The sequence below is a fragment of the Mauremys mutica genome, chromosome 2 (genome assembly GCF_020497125.1).
Source record: "Mauremys mutica isolate MM-2020 ecotype Southern chromosome 2, ASM2049712v1, whole genome shotgun sequence".
Taxonomy (NCBI): domain Eukaryota; kingdom Metazoa; phylum Chordata; order Testudines; family Geoemydidae; genus Mauremys; species Mauremys mutica.
In genome coordinates, this window is record NC_059073.1 from 109,956,477 (window position 1) to 109,977,951 (window position 21,475).

Consider the following 21,475-nt stretch of genomic DNA (forward strand, 5'->3'; position numbering starts at 1 on the left):
ACCATTATGATCATCTAATCTGACCTCCTGCACAATGCAGGCCACAGAATCTCACCCACCTACTCCTGTAACAGACCCCTAACTCATGTCTTTATTGAAGTCCTCAAATCATGATTTAAAGATCTCAAGGTGCAGAGAATCCTCCAGCAAGTGACCCGTGCCTCACGCTGCAGAGGAAGGTGAAAAACCTCCAGGGCCTCTGCCAATCTGCCCTGGAGGAAAATTCCTTCCTGACCCAAAATATGGCGATCAGTTAAACCCTGAGCATGTGGGCAAGACTCACCAGCCAGCACCCAGGAAAGAATTCTCTGTAGTAACTCAAATCCCAACCCATCTAACATCCCATCACAGACCGCTGGGCATACCTGGTGATAATCAAAGATAAATTAATTGCCAAAATTAGGCTATCCCATCATACTATCCCATCATACCATCCCCTCCATAAACTTATCAAGCTTAGTCTTGAAGCCAGATATGTCTTTTGTCCCCACTACTCCCCTTGGAAGGCTGTTCCAGAACTTCACTCCTCTAATGGTTAGAAACCTTCATCTAATTTCAAGTCTAAACGTCCTAGTGTCCAGTTTATATCCATTTGTTCTTGTGTCCACATTGGTACTAAGCTTAAATAATTCCGCTCTCTCCCTGATATTTAGCCCTCTGATATAGTTATAAAGAGCAATCATATTTCCCCTCAGCCTTCTTTTGGTTAGGCTAAACAAGCCAAGCTCGTTGAATCTCCTTTCATAAGACAGGTTTTCCATTCCTCGGATCATTCTGGTAGCCCTTCTCTGTACCTGTTCCAGTTTGAATTCATCCTTCTTAAACATGGGAGACCAGAACTGCACACAATATTCCAGATGAGGTCTCACAGGTGCCTTGTATAATGGTACTAACACCTCTTTTTCTTTACTGGAAATACCTCGCCGGATGCATCCCAAGACCACATTAGTTTTTTTAACAGCCATATCACATTGGCAGCTCATAGTCATCCTGTGATCAACCAATACTCCGAGGTCCTTCTCCTTCTCTGTTACTTCCAACTGATGTGTCCCCAATTTATAACCAGAATTCTTGTTAATAATTCCTAAATGCATGACCTTGCGCTTTTCACTATTAAATTTCATCCTATTACTATTACTCCAGTTTACAAGGTCATCCAGAGCTTCCTGTATGCTATCCCGGTCCTTCTCTGTATTAGCAATACCGCCCAGTTTTGTGTCATCCACAAACTTTATTAGCACATTCCCACTTTTTGTGCCAAGGTCACTAATAAAAAGATTAAATAAGATTGGTCCCAAAACCGATCCCTGAGGAACTCCACTAGTAACCTCCTTCCAGCCTGACAGTTCACCTTTCAGTATGACCTGTTGTAGTCTCCCCTTTAACCAGTTTCTTATCCACCTTTCAGTTTTCATATTGATCCCCATCTTTTCCAATTTAGCTAATAATTCCCCATGTGGAACCATATCAAATGCCTTACTGAAACCGAGGTAAATTAGATCCACTGCATTTCCTTTGTCTAAAAAAATCTGTTACCGTCTTTGAGAAGGTGATCAGGTTGGTTTGGCACGATCTACCTTTTGTAAAACTATGTTGTATTTTGTCCCAATTACCATTGACCTCAATGTCCTTAACTACTTTCTCCGTCAAAATTTTTTCCAAGACCTTGCATACTACAATTGTCAAACTAACAGGCCTGTAGTTACTCGGATCACATTTTTGTCCTTTCTTAAAAATAGGAACTATGTTAGCAATTCTCCAGTCGTACGGTACAACCCCTGAGTTTACTGATTCATTAAAAATTCTTGCTAATGGGCTTGCAATTTCATGTGCCAGTTCCTTTAATATTCTTGGATGAAGATTATGTGGGCCCTCTGATTTAGTTCCATTAAGCTGTTCAAGTTTGGCTTCTACCTCGGATGTGGTAATATCTACCTCCATATCCTCATTCCCATTTGTCATCCTACCATGGTCCCTAAGCTCCTCATTAGCCTCATTAAAGACTGAGGCAAAGTATTTGTTTAGATATTGGGCCATGCCTAGATTATCCTTAACCTCCACTCCATCCTCAGTGTTTAGCGGTCCCACTTCTTCTTTCTTTGTTTTCTTCTTATTTATATGGCTATAGAACCTTTTACTATTGGTTTTAATTCCCTTTGCAAAGGCCAAAATCCATGTAGAGTTGGACCTTCTCACTTTGTCCCTACATGTTCTGACCTCAATAAGGTAGCTTTCCTTGCTGATCCCTCCCATCTTCCACTCCTCGTAGGCGTTCTGCTTTTTCTTAATTACCTCTCTGAGATGCTTGCTCATCCAGCTTGGTCTACAACTCCTACCTATGAAGGGCCAGATTTGAATACCCTTATTCACGTTGGCTAGTATTCAAGGTGTGATGCTCAGCATGAGTAAAGGTGTCAGAATCTGGCCCCATGTCATACATAAAGCAGTAACACTATAATAGGACCTGATCCTGCAATTCTTAAGAATCCTATGTGATCCTAAGAATGCCTTAGTGCCAACTGGCAAAGGGGTCACTCTTCTGTAACAGCAACTCCTTACACAATGCTTTCATAGTATTTACTCAGAAAGAGTCCTGCAAAGTGTCTCATGGATCCTCCTAATGGTTGTGTGATGTAGGTATGGGGGATATAAAGATGTAGGTATGTACTGGAAATATTTTTAGAATCTGTATCTCAGGCAGGGTTGACAAGCAGCCTTTGCCAGACAAAGTGATGGAATCACCTATCTCCCTAAGTCTGTGACTGGAAATGCTTTATGTTGGCTTTACAATGCTCCAAGTGCCATTTTCATATAAAGTCAATGGGAAAAACAGGTTGATTGTGTGTGTGTGGGGGGGAGGAATGTGAACTCAACTGGGGAGAGCACAGAGTCTGAATCCCAGGGAGTCAACCTGACTCTGGGGGGGTGGGGAGGAAGAGACTTTTAGGGTGTAAGAACCAAGGCTCCAGACCCCTCTTTTATCCTGTGCTTGAGGGGGTAACTGGGCAGTGCAGGTACATCCATGTAAACAGGATCTCAACCTAGCTGGGTTGAAACACTGCAGAAAAGGCTTAGGTGAGGTAAGACTATGTTAGACAAGGATTGTATCCTATTCAGTTTTAGTCTCTAGAAAACATATACTTTTATGTGTAACCTGTTATTACCCTTGTTCACTTCCATAATTTTGTTTTCACTATAAAATAGATTAGAGTTGTGTTGTTACATTGGAGTGGATACTCGGCTGAATCAAACAAGCAGCTGTATTTATGCTAGACTAGAAAACCTGGTAATTATTGAGAGTGTCCAGTGACAGGGGCTGGATGCTATAGGGGAATGCTCTTCAAGGATGGTCATAGATTGGGACACACCTCCTATTAACCTGCAAAGCAAAGTAGGATTGGTATAGTCGTTGAAAGACTGGTGATGTACAGGTGCTGACACCCAGTTCCCACAAAACAGATTCCCTCCTGCTGAAGGCAGGAGAGGGCAGGTAACATGGGGACTCTCAGTCCTGGGAACCCTGAGAAAGTGTCTTACTGATATAGGTATACTCACTTCAAAGGGCTACTCATGTAAGGGTGACATGATCAGGCCCAGATCAACTGGTGTTAAGTTAGAGTAACTGAGTTGTACAATGCTAATTTACACCAGCTGAAGATCTAGCCAATATATTGTAGCATACTTTCAGGAACATCTATTTTAAAACATTGCATAAATGTCTGGATTAGTAATGAAATATTTTCGATCTCAACAAAAGCAGAATGGTATGTTTCTTCCCATTCATCATTTTTAAATGAATCAACATAGAAATCCAGAGTGACTGAGGAAAACCCCTACTACAAGTCATGAGTCCATGACCACCCAGTAATGAAAGCAGGCGGAAAAAAAAATACACACACACCAAAAAACCCCAATGCAGGTTGTTTGCAGATTTAAATTATATTCAGCACTTTTACTCATGGTTGTTTCAGCTTTCTGGTTCCATATTTCTATTTTTATTTTTAGTTGGGTGGATTTAAAGTGTCTAATGGAAGCTTAGTTTAAACTGGCTCCATAGTGAGCGAGACAGTTTTAAATGTGTGTGTGATGTGTGCACAAGAGAGAGATGCATCCGCACAGTGACTTTAGGGGCCCCTCAATGGATGCTAGGGGATCTGGGCAGGGTGTGGATTTTTTTAATTGGAGAATTAGGGCCCTGTAGGAGTTGGATTTGGGGGACTAGCTCAGTTTTCATGGATGGCCTTTTACTGTCCAGGAAGACTAATTTGCTACGGCTGTTTTTGGCTCCTGGTGTCCTGCACCTCCAACTACAGCTCAGATGTAATGGATGGTGTTAGCTGAATTGGACCAGTTCTGGGTTCCCTGGTCCTTGCACTTGACCCTGATGGAGTTAGAGTAGCAAGGGGATCTATTGTAACTTCCCCTGGCAGCATAAGATAGAGAGTTTATACCACCAGGGGTTCAGGTATCTTAGAGCTTGGCTCTCCCATGCAGTCCCTTCCCACCCTCAGCACATTTCAGTTGTACCCCCCTCCTCCTACTTACATTAGAAGTTGTTGGGGCACAGTGGTATAGGCAGTGGCTACACCATCTCTGCCAGGTTTGCAGTGGTAGAGATTCCCCCTACACAAGGGGAATTTTTCCAGTTGGAATCTCCAAAGTTCCCTTAGTGCCACATAAAATCAAAGTAAAATAAAGGGCTGGGTATTAATTGTAATTACTTGGTAGGGCCCTCATAAGCTTTGGACAGTTTTTGTTGTTGTTGTCTATCTGCTGAAACTGAAATACAATGATTTATACATTGGTGCTGATTGGGATAGATAAATTATTATAGAAGTAGAAAAACTGTTTGCTCTTTAATAATGCTTAACTATAAAAACATTGTTTTTCCTCTATTCAAGATACTCAATTCAACATGGAGGCTAAGCCATATTCACTAGAGATATAGATACTTTATACTGGAACAGGTACTGCAACATGTCTATAGGTTTTATATCTTGCTTGAATAATTTATATTTAGTTTTATTTACATGTAATACAGTTTGAGAGATTATTGTGTAATAATGGCTAGCATGAAAATAATTGGATTTTGATACCAAACAACACACAACTTTCAAAAAACATTTATTAATTGGAGATTCTTGTTATGATTGATGGCTGAATGCAGTTTTACCTCACTTTTCTGAGAATCTGCTTTCCCCATTTTTTCTTTAAAAAAAATAATTCACAATTGTTTCAACATATTCTATTCAAGCTTTTTTAGTTCAGCATACATCTTTAGTGGAAAACCGGCAGACAAATGAGGAGTCTTAAAGTATCACTTTGCAACTTTGTGTATAAGACTTCATTTTGCTACCATTACTTAGTTTACTCCTCGGGGAATTCTGCACCACTGAGCATGTGCAGAATTCATGTCTGGTGCAGAATTTCCGCCCCCCCCTGCTGAAAATACGTTCTGTCCAAGAAGTGCTGCAGTTCTGCCTTTCGCCTACCCAAAGTTGCTGTGGTTCTGGAACAGCTGGCTGACTAGCTTTAACTGTGGCCTGCCTGTGGAGCCAGGTTAGGAGGCAGAGTGGGGCTCATAGGGCTGCTGAAGGGGGTCACAGACTGGGGTTCAGAAGGGCTAGTGGGGGGGACAGACTGGGGCACAGGCTCAGGAGCTAGTGAGCCAGGGGCTGAATAGGAGAGGGAGCCAGAGCCATACAGGGATGGGGGGCAGGGTATGGGATGTCATTTCCATTCCAGAATTAGGCCACCTTTCTTCTTTATGGCCTGATGTAAAAAATATGCAAAACTTGGACCTGGTTGGGGGTGAGAGAGGGAGAAATGTTGTTTTAAAATATATGGAGATGTTGTAGAGCACCTTTCTAGTAAATGGTCTGCCTGGAACACCAATACACTACACTATATACCACCCTCCAATGCTTTCTGGAGTTTCCATAAATTTTACTTAGACAAAGGTTATAAAAGTAACCAAATCCTGGGTCACTTACCTCCCACTGATCAGGAATTTGTAAGAACTGAATAACAGTCGAGAAAGGGCCTCTGAATTTGGCCAAGAGTTTATATAAAAATGGCAGTGTGAAAGCACAGTTCAGTATCTGATGGGGTGGGGTGGGGTGGGCTGGAAAAATCAAGGCTTAAATGCAGAATTGGGCTGATCAAAAACCTAATGCTTGTGCCAGAGGTGAAAGAGAAGCTTTGTATTTCTTAACCCTTCTGAAACAATTGCATCAAGATCAAATTGGTTGAGTGAAAGTTACTTCACACATATGATGAAAGAAAATAATGCCTATGACTCTTCAGATGCGTAGAATGGAGCTCTCTGCTTCTGTTGTTTTACACATTTATAGCTAATGCAGAGACCTAAATGTGAAATCAGGGGGGCAATGTGAATTTGTGACTCTCCCTGTGGGACCTAGGGTTCATAAACTAATAAAGAGATTACATTCCTTCAGAATATGTATCTTTTTCAACTTTGATAATTCTGTGGATAATCTTTCATGTAAGTAATCCAAGTATAAAGAAAGCTGGTTGTTAGAAATAAAAATGTTAGTATAAAAATTAAATAATATTTTATGTAAAACACCATGCATGCAGGGCCGGTGCAAGGATGTTTCGCGCCCTAGGCGAAACTTCCACCTGGCGCCCTCCCCTGTCCCCGAGCCCCCGCCCTGAGGTGCCCCCCCGCGGCAGCTCCCCCCCTCCGCCCTGAGGCACCCCCCCCACGCCCCAGCTCACCCCTGCTCCGCCTCCACCCCGAGCATGCCGTCGCCGCTTCACTTCTCCCGCCTCCCAGGCTTGCGGCACCTAAGCTGATTGGCGCCGCAAGCCTGGGAGGCGGGAGAAGTAGAGTGGCAATGGCGTGCTCGGGGTGGAGGCGGAGCAGGGGTGATCTGGGGCGTGGCGGGGTGCCTCAGGGCGGAGGGCGGGGGTGGGGAGTTGCCACGGGGGGGCACCCTCCCCGCGACCCCCTGCCCCAGCTCCCTCCGCCTAAATGCCAGCGGCGACCAGGGCGGCCGAAGATCCGGCTGCCACGGTCTGTGCTGAAGAAAATGCTGCCCCCCCAAATCCTAGTGCCCTAGGCAACCGCCTAGGTTGCCTAATAGGTTGCACCAGCCCTGCATGCATGTGAGAACACAACAGCAATGGAAATTGCTGATCTGAAATGTGAAAGAAAGTTGTAGTGTTGATGATTGCTACATGCCATGTAGCATGATTATCAGTGAAGGGAAAGGCAAATGAGATGTCTTTGTCCATGACATGTCATAGCTGGTCATTCCTAGGATTTCTCAGATATGATCAGTACATACCACATGATGCTGCTTTTTTGAGGTGAATGAAGAGTAATCTAACCTCCCTGTGACAGTAAACAGCGATTCACTCAGGATGGTTGGGCAGGGTCAAATTAGGGATTTTATGATTATTTTGACCTTCTTTTGATGCAGCATTTGATAAATCTGAGAACGTCAAATCATGGAGTATGTGGCAAATTGCCGGCACTATTATGATGGGTCTCGCGCTTTCTCTTCTTTGGGGGGGGGGGTTCAGGGTGCCATTTCTTGCCCCTGAATTGGAATATTAATTGCCCCAGTAGTGTCCTTGAGGAGGGAAGTGGAGAGGGAGGGACCTGGGCCCACCCTCTACTCTAGGTCCCAGCCCAGGGGCCCTGAGGATAGTGGTGAACCACTTGAACTGGCGGTTCCTTCCCCTGGGCTACTTCCTTCTCCTGCCCTTCAGCTTGTGGGGGGGCTTCCTGCCCTCCCTCTGCACAAGCCAGGTGCCCCTTACCTAGGGTCTTGGACTTCTTAGCCCACCGCAGCACTCCTCCAAACTTTCCTCTGCTTCTCTTCAAACTGTTCTCTGCTCCAACACCAATCTTCTCTGCTCCAACTCCTTCAAACTGTTCTCTGCTCCAATACCAATCCTTTCTGCTCCAGCTCCCACACTGTCTGATTGAAGCAGGGGTTTTTATCATGTGACTGACTGCAGGTGCTCTAATTGGCTTCAGGTGCTCTAATTGGCTTCAGGTGCTCTAATTGGCTTCAGGTGCTCTAGTTAATAGCAAACTTTCTTCCCCTTACAGGGAATAAGGCTCCCTTCTAACACTCTCCTGCTGCCCTCTGGCCATGCTTTATCACATACCCCCCCACCCCCCGCTCAACACCATGGGGTTGGGCTACTTGGGATGAGAGGCAGTGTTGTCGCGATAGGCCATCAGCGTTGCCATGTTGGCTTCCAGCCCTATGCTGTATCCGGAAATGGAAGGGCTGCAGGGATAGGAACCACCCAGTCAGTCTTGCGTTCTTCTTCTTGTTCCTGTGCATCCACTGGAGTGGGGCGTGGTCTGTCACGAGGGTAAACCGCTGCCCCAGTAGATAGTAGCGGAGAGTCTCCATAGCCCATTTTACCACCAGACATTCCTTTTCAACAACAGCGTACTTTTGTTCCCTGGGGAGGAGTTTCCGGCTGAGGTAAAGATTGGGTGTTCCTCCTCCCCTACCATCTGTGAAAGGACAGCTCCTAGCCCTACCTCTGAGGCGTCTGTTTGTAGGATGAATTCCTTCTCGAAGTCTGGGGCTATGAGTACTGGATGGCAGCATAGGGCTGTCCTTAAATCTGCAAATGCAGCTTCTGTCGTATCAGTCCACTTTACTATCTCGGGGCCCCGAGCTTTTATCAGATCCGTCCATGGCCCTGCTCTTGTGGCGAAATGAGGGCTGAATCTCCGATAGTATCCTACTATCCCTAGAAATGCTCTGACCTGCTTTTTGCGGACTGGTCGAGGCCAACCTTGTATTGCCTCCACTTTGTTCCATTGGGGTTTCACCAAACCTCTCCCTACTACATACCCGAGGTATCTGGCCTCAGCTAGTCCTATCACACACTTGAGAGGGTTAGCAGTGAGGCCGGCCTTCCGCAGGGCGTCTAGCACTGCTTCTACTTTTCCTAGGTGCATTTCCCAGTCAGGGCTATGGATAACTATGTCGTCTAGATAGGCAGTGGCATACTTGGCATAGGGTCGTAGTAACTTATCCATAAGTTGTTGGAATGTTGCAGGGGCCCCATGGAGTCCGAAAGGGAGGACAGTGTATTGAAACAGGCCATCGGGTATAGAGAAGACAGTCTTTTCCTTGGCATTCTTGGCCAGGGGAATTTGCCAATATCCTTTGGTCAGATCCAGAGTGGTTAGGTATCGGGCCTTGCCTGACGGATCAACTAGCTCGTCAATGTGTGGTATCGGATAGGCATCGAATTGGGATACTTCATTCAATTTCCGGAAGTCGTTGCAAAACCTCAGGGTGCCATCAGGCTTGGAGACTAGGACGATAGGGCTGGACCACTGACTGTGGGATTCTTCAATAACCCCGAGTTCCAGCATCTTCTTCACTTCCACCTAATTTCTTCCCTTTTAGCTTCCAGTATTCGGTGCGGTCTTATCGTCACCCTTACTCCGGGGCTGGTGACAATATGATGTTGGACCAATGTCGTACGGCCCGGTTGTGTACAGAACACGTCCTGGTTCCGGTGGATCATCTCAATGACCTGCAGTCACCCTGGTAGTATTCCCCTGGATCTCAATCCACACCGGAATTGTGGGGTAAAAATTCACAGTGCCATGAACACACGTTACCCCTGTGTTTTTGGCCCGGGTTAGTTGGTCTCGCCCCACCAACTTCCCCGAGACCAGCGTGACAGCAGTCCCAGAATCTATTAATGCTATGGTCTTTATACCATTCATTTTTACTGATCTTGTATACCCATGTGAAGTCATTGTGACCCCTACCAGGCTGATTAGGCCACATTGCTCCCCGTAATCCCCCAGATTACACTGCATAGGTTCTTCCCTGTTGGGGCATTGGGCTGCTATATGCCCCAATTCCCCACATTCATAACACCGCCCCCTTATTCCGGTTGTTACCCTCTGCCTGGGGCTATTTGGCCGGCCCCCCACCTCTCTTCCCAAACCCCCAGGTCCCTTCTTGGCCTCGGGCCATTCCTTGGTGTCTTTCCTCCCTGTTACAGTTCTCCTATAGTTCTCGACAGTCCTTGGGTTTGGGGTTGGGGTTGGCTTCCTGGATTGCCATGTCTCCCCGCCTGGGGTCTGGAACAGTTCGCGGGCTGCCAGATGTCTTTCCACGAGGGAGACCAACTCATCATAGGTGGAGGGGTCATTCTGGCCAACCCAAGCCCGGAGACCTGTTGGTAGCCCCTCTTATACTGGTCCAGTACCAGGAACCTCCATCATCTTCTCAGAGCTGAGGGCCTCAGGGCGCAGCCATTTCTGGGTCAGGTGGATCAGGTCAAACAATTGTGATCGGGGTGTCTTGTCCTCCTTATACTGCCACTCATGGACCCTCTGGGCTCGCAATGCTGTCGTTACTCCAGATCTGGCCAGGATCTCTGCCTTCAGCTGGGAGTAATCTGCTGCAGTCTCTGCAGCCATATTGTAGTAGACCTTCTGTAGGCAATGGCTGGCCCGTATGGTCCGGGTCCCTTTGCAGTTGCGATTCTGTTCCATAGGGGCCTTCATCTGGTTCACCAGGTCTTTCAGCAGGGCTCGGTCCTGGGCAGCCTGACTCATCAACAGATGATTAGTCTCCTGCTGCATCTGAGTCGCCTCCTGTTGGGCAGTTGCTTGGACCCAGGTAACCTCCTGCTGGGCCGCGGTGGCTTGTATTAGGGTCTTGACCACGTCGTCCATCTTAAGGACGGGAGGGTTTTTCCTAACCTTGGTTTAAGTCCCCAGCGCGCAAATCCCACTCCTCTGACACCACATGTGGCAAAGTGCTGGCACTATTACGATGGGTCTCACACTTTCTCTTCTTTGGGAGGGGTGTAGTAAGAGGAAGCCCTAAGATATAAACCTTGGTATCAGAGGCCTGGTATGAGGCCTGAGGCCTAAACTAAAGTAATGGTCAAGACTTTGCTAACATAAAGCAAAGTTAAGCTGTGAGCCAGAGGCAGGCCCTGCTCACAGAAACAAGGAAAGGGCTGATGCTGCAAGAAGACCTTTTAGGTACGTAACACTAGATATCAGAACATTCACATACTTGCACATTCCACACAGATAACAAAGAACAGGCTGGCCAATCCCAATGACAGGGGCAAAAGGGTAATATGATGGATAGAGTTGTTTTGATCGAACCAACATGTACAAGGTGAGAGGCGGCACCTTAATACGTAGAGGGGTTGTACCGTGCTACGTAGAAAGGTTGCACCTCAATACGTCAGGTGTGATGTGTAACTTGTTTGTATCTGTGTATAAGAATGCATCTCTGGGGCGGTGTCTTTGTCCGGCCGAGGGGGCAGTGGAAATTCCCGCCACTGACTGAGCCGGGTCCATTGCCAAGAGGCACTTTCTCGTAGTATGCCCTGAGTTAGGCTAAGAAACCTACAGGGAACTGCCATTGTGTCCGAGGTCGCAATAAACCTAGTCGACGTGACTTTGCATCTTACTGGACTCTGTGGTTATTGGGGGTTCTCGTCGGGTCTGCTGTGTCAGCTATCTGCGCAGAGCTGGGGCAGCACACAGAGGGAACTCACGCACGCAGCCGAGTGATATCAACATTGGAGAGAGCAGAGCACCACACCGGTACAACTCTGACAACAAGGGGTTCAGGGTGCCATTTCTTGCCCCTGAATTGGAATATTAATTGCCCCATTAGTGTCCTTGAGGAGGGGAGTGGAGAGGGAGGGACCTGGGCCCGCCCTCTACTCCAGGTCCCAGCCCAGAAGCCCTGAGGTTAGTGGTGAATCACTTGAACTGGCGGTTCCTTCCCCTGGGCTACTTCCCTCTCCTGCCCTTCAGCTTGTGGGGGGCCTTCCTGCCCTCCCTCTGCACAAGCCAGGTGCCCCTTACCTAGGGTCTTGGACTTCTTAGCCCACTGCAGCACTTCTCCAAACTTTCCTCTGCTTCTCTTCAAACTGTTCTCTGCTCCAACACCAATCTTCTCTGCTCCAACTCCTTCAAACTGTTCTCTGCTCCAACACCAATCTTCTCTGCTCCAACTCCTTCAAACTGTTCTCTGCTCCAATACCAATCCTTTCTGCTCCAGCTCCCACACTGTCTGATTGAAGCAGGGGTTTTTATCATGTGACTGACTGCAGGTGCTCTAATTGGCTTCAGGTGCTCTAATTGGCTTCAGGTGCTCTAATTAATCTATAGCAAACTTTCTTCCCTTTACAGGGAATAAGGCTCCCTTCTAATACTCTCTTGCTGCCCTCTGGCCATGCTGTATCACAAGTAATATATAAGATTATCCACTGGGACCTCTGTTTGTCTGCCTTTGTTTATGCTTTGGATAATACAGTATTCACATTTGTTGAGAAGGACAGCACTGGTGGAAGGGATAATGAGAAAACAATTTGCGGTAGCTATAAAAAGGGGAAAAACAAGGTATATTGTACATGGGAAAACCTGTGGAAGAAATGCTATATAAGGACAAAACTGGGTGAGGAGACTAGAGCTGGGAGGCAAATGACTTTTCCTTTCCATAAGAATGAGATTTTTTTTGAAAAATTTTCCCAACCTCAATTGGGAGGAAGTCAAAACCTCAAATTTTGTGAACTGGAAATCTGAAAAATAAATTTCTGATTGTGCCAAATGAAACATTTCATTTTGATGTCAACCTTCTACATTTTATTTTACTATAAATTTAGCTTAAAACTCTAAACAGGTTGTTTTGACCTAAATAAATGGAACGTTTTAGTTTAGAAAATGTCAAAAAGGGACATCTTGACAATTTCAAAACTTAAAAAAAAGACTCAAAATGGGAAATGTGTTGAAACAGTTTCTTTCCTACAAAGAGTTTCAGTTTTAATAGGCGTTTTCTGACACAGATTTTCTCCAAATGTGATCATGCTCTTCCAGGGCCGCCCAGAGGATTCCGGGGGCCCGGGGTCTTCGGTGGCGGGGGGCCCTTCCGTTCCGGAACCCGCCGCCAAAGTGCCCCGAAGACCCGCGGCGGGAGCCCCCCGCCGCCGAATTACCGCCGAAGCGGGACCCGCCGCCCGGTCTTCGGCGGTAATTCGGTGGCGGGGGGGGGTCCCCGCCACGGGCCTTCGGGGCACTTCGGCGGCGGGTCCCGGAACAGAAGGGGCCCCCCGCCGCCGAAGACTGGGCTGCGCTTCGGCGGCGGGGGCGGCGGCGGGTCCCGCTTCTCCCCCCCCGCCCGGCCCCGGGTCCCGCTTCTCCCGCCGCCCGCCCGCCCGCCTGCCTGCCTGCCTGCCTGGCCCCGGCTTCTTCCCCCAGCCCCGGCCCCGGCCCCGGCTTCTCCCCCCGGCCCCGGCCTCTTACCGAGCGCGTCGCCGGCAAGGCCTGAGCTCCGTCCCGCTCCGAGCCGCGTAGTGAGGGGGCGGGGCTGTGAGCTCCACGCCGAGCGGAGCCGTTGGAGCTCCCAGCCCCGCCCCCTCACCACGCGGCTCGGAGCGGGGCGGGGCTCAGGGGCTTGGCCGGAGTCTCGGCGCTTGATGCGCCGAGGCTCCAGGAGAGGGGCGGAGGCGGGAGCCTCCGCTCTTCTCTTGGGGGCCCCTGCGGAGCCCGGGGCCCGGGGCAAATTGCCCCCTTTGCCCCCCCCTCTGGGCGGCCCTGTGCTCTTCAGGGTCCAAGACAAACATCAGGGCACATTTGAGTAGAGTGCAAAGTCCACTGCATTTATTGAGGCAGTTTCCCACAGCCCACCTTTGGGAAAGGGTTCTATACAACCGTCTTGTTAGCCCTCTCAGGCCTGTCCCAGACAGCACAGACACACCAATAGTCCTTGGGCGCCAGAGGCTGTCCTAGACAGCCCAAAAAGCTGTTTTTGGGACTACTACTTTGCTTTACTCAAAAAACAAAACAAAAAAACCCACTCAATAGTCCTGGTGTAGGCCTACCTTCTTCCACAGGGCTCTATCAGTCATCAGTCTCTGAAGGGGTTCTGGGATGGTCTTTTCTTCAAGGAGCAAAGGAGAGAAGGTCTGTTCTCCTCCCTAGTCAGCCAGCTATCGAGCTGCCATCGTCTCCTTTTAACTGCCCCTTCGTTACCTGACAGTGAGTGCAGGTGTAGCGGGACAGGGCTGAGTGGGCCCACAGCAGCTCATTAACTATTGCTGGTTCAGTGTAGGGTTGGTATACTCCATCACACTGAAAAAATCTTGACAAGTTCTAGAAAATACTAACTATGCTGGCCTCTGCTAATGTGAGTTTAAAGATAAGAAGCTAGTGCTCTAATACAGCCACATCTGTAGCAACTGAATAAACAAACAAAAGTGCATAGAACATCTATATAAACCCCTTCTTAATAATTTACAGAGACACTCTGAAACCTTTTATATTGCACTGTTTTTTTGTATAATAGCTCCAAATTGCATACTTCTGTTGTTGTGTATACTTTGTCCTGTTTTCTCCCCAACTGTGAAGAAATCATTGTACACCTTTAAAATAATAGCAGATGAATAAATGCTAAGTTACAATGAAATTATATGTTCGTAGGGGAGAAGGGGAAGTGGGGACAACATTAAAAAGAGTTGCAAAGTGTTCTGAGTTCATCATTTCACATAAAATATAAGTCTTTTTGGTTATACCTTAAAAACAAGTTGTAGTACTGCATCCTGTCAGCAGCACTAGAGTTAAGTGCCTGTCAGGGCTTTCCCTTTAATATCATTGGATCACAGTTTCAGTATAATACGTCAGCTGTTTCAAATTGTGTTGGCCTAAATCTTAGCATACAAGTTTATGAGCCTGGATGCAGTTTTCTGTTTAAAAAATTGATTTGTCTTGTTCACTGACTTGCTGAATGGCCAAAAAATGTGCAACTTTCAATATTCCAGTGACTGTTTCCAAACTGTAGATCAATAATGTCCTAGTTTAAATATATAATAAAAATTTTGACCAGGAACTAGTCAATACAGTAGAATCTCAGAGTTATGAACACCCAAGTTACAAATTGACTGGCCAACAATACACCTCATTTGGAACCGCAAGTACGCAGCAAAGATAAAAAATAAAAAAGGCAGATACAGTACTGCGTTAAACGTAAACTACTAAAAAAATAAAGGAAAAGTGTAAAAAAAAAAGTGACAAGATAAGGCAACATTCTATCCTTGTTTCATTTAAATTAAGATTGGTAAAAGCAGCATTTTTCTTCTGCATAGTAAAGTTTCAAAGCTGTATAAAATCAATGTTCATTTGTAAACTTTTGAAAGAACAACCATAACATTTTGTTCAGAGTTATGAACAACTTCCATGCCTGAAGTGTTTGGAAATCTGAGGGTGTGCTGTACTTTGAACTAAGCACCTTCTGCAAAAATATTTTAAGGCAATCAAAGATTATTTTTTAACATACCTGATTAAGGAACTGTGTACACATTGTTGGAAAATTCATTATCCTTCAGCAATATTGCTAACTAAATTGAAAGCAGGACTGTTTGAAAGGTCCATATAAGCCAACATAGGTTTCAGAAAGGTTCCTGAATCTGGGTCGATGGGATTTGCACAGTCCTGCATTTCACACTCAGCTCACTTTCAGTGACTCCCCCTCATTGTGCTATGGCCCACTAACTTCTTTCACCATTCCACCAGCACGGTCTTCAAGAATAATCCTCAATCCCTACAGGAACTTTGGGGAATAGGGTGCATCTAGCTATCGTCTCACTGAAATAAAGCAGCAGGATTGGGGAAACGCTTCAGAGCATAGGCGCCAACTCCAAAGGTGATGTGGGACTGGAGCACCCATGGAAAAAAAATAGTGGGTGCTTTGCACTCCCCAGCAAAAGTTGTTTGGTGGCTGGGGGAGGTGCTTTGGGGAGGGCAGAGAGCAGCGAGCGGGCGGTGCCTTGGGGGCGGGGTTGGAGCAGGGCAGGAAGAGACAGAGCAAGGGCAGGGCCTTGGTGGAGGGGGCAGAGTGGGGGCAGGGCGTTAGCAGAAGGAGCAGAGTGGGAGCGAAGTCTTGGGGTGGACTATCCCCGGGAAAAAAGAAAACTCAGTGCCTATGCTTCAGAGTGTTCCTTAGCTAGTGTATGCTATATCTGAACCCAGCTCAGTAGAGCTGGTGGCTGCAGCAGAAGAGAGAAATGCTTCCCTTTTCCCACCGACCTAATGGTGGAAGGGCCAAGAGAGGGCAAAAGGGAGCCACTTCAGACCCAGGAGAAGCCCAATGGAAGAGGGATCCCCTGAGCAAATATAAGAGGAGGGTTTCTCAGGGCAAGGAACAAATAGTGTCTGAGGCCGCCAGGCAAACGTGCTTAAAATTTCTGGTGTACGCTTCTGAGAAGGGAGTGTGTAGATGCAAACTCCTGGGACCAAGGTACATTTGACAGAGTGTACTAGTAATCCAACAGCTCCACAAACTGGTATCCTTTGGCCTGCTAAACCCAGGGTTGTTCATTCAATCCTTGAGGAGGTCATTTAGGGATCTGGGGCAAAAATCTGTCTGGCAATTGTTCCTGCTTTGAGCAGGGGGTTGGACTAGATGACCTCCTGAGGTCCCTTCCAACCCTATGGTTCTAACTTGCTTCTGTTTGCTTTATGCTTCTCCATAGTGTGTGTTAGGGGGGGTCTCACAACAGTAAATGAAAAGGCAGTGTTAAATACCATATGTGGCATTACTGAGACACAGCAAAAACTAGTTCAGGATAGCCCTGCCAAGGGGAAAGGGTGGAGGCACAAGAAGCTTCCCCACTTTTCTGCCACATTTATAGGGGCTGGCTACTATTGGAGTTCTTGTATTTTCCTAAGTACAGAACTGTTCTTTCTTAGTGCCCTCTGGGACATTAATCACCCTAAAATGGTTAGGGAGGAAGTAGGATGATGGCCCCGTTTCCCCTTCACTATCTGGTCATGCATGGGGACACATGCCTCACCCCCCCAAAGCAGAGTAGCAGTGGATGGCTGCCCTATGTGCATCAGGGAGATCTGGGCATCATGCCTTCCATTCCGCTCCCAACACAAAGCTGTGGCTTAGAAGTCACAACAAGGCTTTTAATAGTGTTACTTTAATACAGTTTATTCAGTTTCTGGTGCAAATTGTTATAGTATAATTCCATATTGCTTCCACTAAAATACTGAACTAATTCAGTATGATGATAGTTGTTACTGTTTATACCAACCTAGTGTATAGCATCGTGTCAAGTATCAGAGGGGTAGCCGTGTTAGTCTGGATCTGTAAAAGCAGCAAAGAGTCCTGTGGCACCTTATAGACTAACAGACGTATTGGAGCATGAGCTTTCATGGGTGAAGTGGGTATTCACCCACGAAAGCTCATGCTGCAGTACGTCTGTTAGTCTATAACGTGCCACAGGACTCTTTGCTGCTAGTGTATAGCAATTGCTTTGCTTAGTTTAGGGCTTGTCTGCATGGCGTCACAAAGTGTGCTAGAGAGATGTGATTGGTAAAGTACACTAACGTGCTGTGCTCTAATTTCACTGTATAGGCCCTGTTGGTGTGTTTTAAAAGGTACCCAGTTCACATTATCATAGTCCTGACTAGGTTAGTGTGAAGTAGGTACTTATTTAGAATGCACCATCAAGTCTACATCAGGTGTTAAGAGTGCAACTTTACAAATCATAGTGTGCTTTGCTGGCACCATGTAGACAAGCCCTCAGTGGTGTTACACCTCAGGGTAACACCTTTATAAGTACTTTTCATTGACATAAGTGGCTCACTGAGATGCACAGCATACAGTAGGAACATAGGGGAAAATTTAGCCCTGGCCTAAGTGAGTGTGTTTAGACCATACAATATACATGCCTTTTTGTAGGACTTCACTATGATTTAAGACAGATGAGTTCATTGTGTAATAACCATTTCTAATGGAACTGCCATAGCTACAAGAATAATTTAGAATTATATGTGGCCAAGATTTTCAAAGATGGATGCCTACATTTAGGTTCCTAGAGGAAGAATTTCAAAGGCACAAATAGCGGTTAGGCACTTGACTCCCATTGAGTTTGAATGGAAGTTAGCCACCCAGTTGCCACGCGTACCTTTGAAATTCTCCCTCGGAAGTCCCTCTTTAGGTACCTGAACAAGTGTCCTGATTATCAAAAGCACCCAATAGCTCTGACTGACTTCAGTTGGGAGCTGCATAACGATCAGCAGCACCTATGAAAATCAGGTCATTTATTTAGATGCCTAAATGGGGACCTAACTTCAAGCACATATCTTCCCAAATCTTGGCTTATATTTCTAAGGCACTAAACCCCATAGTATATGAGCGCCAGAGACATGTTCATGTTCATATTCAGGCAAGATACTTCCACTGATAAACCTCACCATTTTTGTAGGCACATGACTTACAATTCAGCATTTTTAGTTCATTTCTAACACTGTACTTAGTCATAGCAACTGTTGTCATTAATAGCTTATTATATTGCTTATTTTGGGACAGGAGGTTAACTATCCAATAGACATGTTCCATTCTTGTAAGGCATTTAAAAAAAAAAATTCAAGACCCTCAAGAAACTGCTGAAAGCTATGTAGATGGAAAATGGCACCAAAAATCACTGCCAGGTGTATCTGAGTGTAGCTACTTTTTGTAGTCCAATTTTTGTATGCAAGGTCATCCTTCTGGTGCTACCTTAGAAACTGGCCTTATCCTATAGAGGACATTGAATGATAACACTGCAAGTCAGCTGACTGCTGTGTCACAGAGCTGCTGCTTTCTACATTATCGCAACTGCCAGAGCTCTTAGTGCTGCAGTTTTCTAGTCGCAGTGCGGCAAAGCAGACGCATAGAACTAGGCACAAAGCAACACAGGTTTTTTATTCTTCGATCTTTTTTTTTTTATATGAGGGAAATTTACTTTTGTTCGCATAAGAGCAGACATACAGCCTGGATGTGCACATTGGCTTCTAACTTGGCAGCGTTTTCAGCTGAGCAGCTACTGCTCGGAGCCTGAGACCCAAATTGCCTCTGATGAAGAACAACTGGTTTCCCACCTTGTTTACTAATAGTTTTTTATACCACGGTGATATACCTGCAAGAATAGGACAAAGGAGGCGGCACTTCTCACTGTCTGACTGGGGCCTTTGCAACCACTTCACTGCTGAAGCTTTCTAAACGAGCCAAGGGTCACATATAATATTGGCATTATAGATCGAGTGTAAGAAACTGCAGCAGTTAGAGCAAAGCTCAAACAAGAAACCAGACTCGCTGACCTAAATCAATCCCAGTCCTTCTGGATACAGGGCAGCAGTCGACTAGCATTGACACAACCAGCCATCAAGTGGAGAGTCTCTGGGATTGCAATCTGTGTCAGTTGGAGCCTGTGAGAATGAAACACTCCACTTTCGGTTATCCACTTGCTTCTTTTTTTTCCCCCTTCTTTCCCTGTAAGCAGCTATTAATTGTGCTTGGTTTCTAAGTGTATATTTGTGTGGATTAGTCTGTCTGTAGTGCAGTCCTTATCTGCTCTAGCTGGAAATCAGGGCACTAAGTCAGCCTGCTTTAACAGTTGTTTCTTTCTGCGTGATGCTATGCAGCTAGAATGGGTTACACTGACAACAAAGGAGGAAGCACAAAGCATCACTTTATCTTCTGGGCTGATACAGGAACATAACTCTTTTTTTCGATATGCCGCCCTCTTTTTCTTTTCTTCTTTTTTTTTAAATTCATCTAATCGAAGAGCCTAACAGACAATCATCATGGATGTGGTTTTAATGATTTGGAAAAGACAGCCTGTGGAGACTGTGATTTGAGACAGCAACACATTTAGGTTATTGCCAATTTGAAATACTTGGTTTGTGAAGCAGAGCCCTAAGGGACAAGCTCAGTAACTGAGAGAAAGATCGTAGATAAAGAAATAAAAATGACAAGCGTAATGGAGGTTCTGCAAAAGAGACTGTCAGAGAATCAGTTCATGGATGGCAATTTCACCAGTCTGAAACTGAATAATTCATAGAATGAAATTACCCTGCTTTCACCTTTCCATTTAAACCGGCATGATCTGAATCTCTAATAAATTTTCAAGATAAAGTAAAACGCCAATTTGAATCTGAAGAGCTTTTAAAACCAGATGCTACATTCTGAATCTTTCGATACCTTTCACAATTTTCCTGTGAGAACCGCACTTCATCACGAAGCACCATTACCAGTGAAAATTACTGTGATTACAATAGCAACAATAGAATATCATCAAATGATACCTAATTTTCCTAATTTACTAAGGCTGACAGTGTGGTTTTAATGCCCATCGTGTGTCATCATGTCTGGTATTGGATCAGTATCACACTGGAACAAAAATGTCTTAGTCTATGCCTCAATCTTTGGTACTTTTAACTTTGAAAACACAGGAAAATCTATATACAGTGTTAAAAATGTGCATTGTAAGTGTGTTTTAAGGTATGGGTGATTCTCCATGATTTTGTTTAGCTCCTGAGTACTGGTTGGCATTATGTTACTAATTTGTTTATACCGTATACTGTTGCACAAAGACTGCAACAAATGATTAACAGTGTGGAGAATCCGCACTATGAAAGCAGTAGCAGTGCTTTCATAAATTAAGCCAATATGGGTTTTGTGCCTTATTTGTATGGTTACCTGTTTTCAGGTTAAAAATCCTTTCTGGAATTGCTGGTCATAGTTGCATTCCTTAAGTATTTGATTTTTAAAATGCACACCATTGCCAGTAAAAACAACTGTATGTAGCACTAACAGGATTTTTTCCCCTCTTCAGCAATTAAACTATGATATGTGTATGCTCTGAAAAATATGTGCTGATCATTGGAAATCTCTTGCTGAAAATAACTTATTTTAACAAGCTGGGAAACACAGTGCTTCTGAATCTGCTCTCATTACGCCTTGAGAAGCTGTTCTGGTAACAAATCTTCACTTGGGAACTGGCCATAATTTTGTACAGCGGGATGCATGACTTCTGAAACAATAGGTAGCATTTATACAGTATGTCGGTTCCTACGGATAGGATACAGGAGAGTATTTTAACATGTATTTTGAGATAGAGTCCTTATCATTTAATAGTAGAGTGGGAGAGAGGCACAGAAGTTTAGAAATATGCATTCTTTATGGAGGCAGTTGTGGGTTTTTTTGGTATGTGTTTGAGTTATATACCTCAGTTTTGTTTTTCATTCCACCATCAGGTCTATTTTATCTTCAAAAGATATTTTCGAATGGAAAGAAGGTAAGTATTTCTACTTATTTCCATGATTGTGTAATATTTTCTATCTAATTTCATTTGGGGAAAAGTGCACTTTTCTATTGTAGGTTTATATAGACAGTATCTCATGGCATACTGTACAAAATATCCTCAGTATCTGTTTTTAATAAAACTAAATAAAGTAGATTTTAAAATAAAAATTTGTGTTCTTTAGTCAAAGTCCTTTTTTTTTTAATTGCTACACAAGACAAAAGACTTCTTTTTTCTACATTGAATGTTTGCTCTTAGACATTATTTAATAAGGATCTACTAGATTTCATTATGAATGTTCTTAAAACTTTGCATGGTACCATTTTGGATTTTAAGATACTGCGTCGTC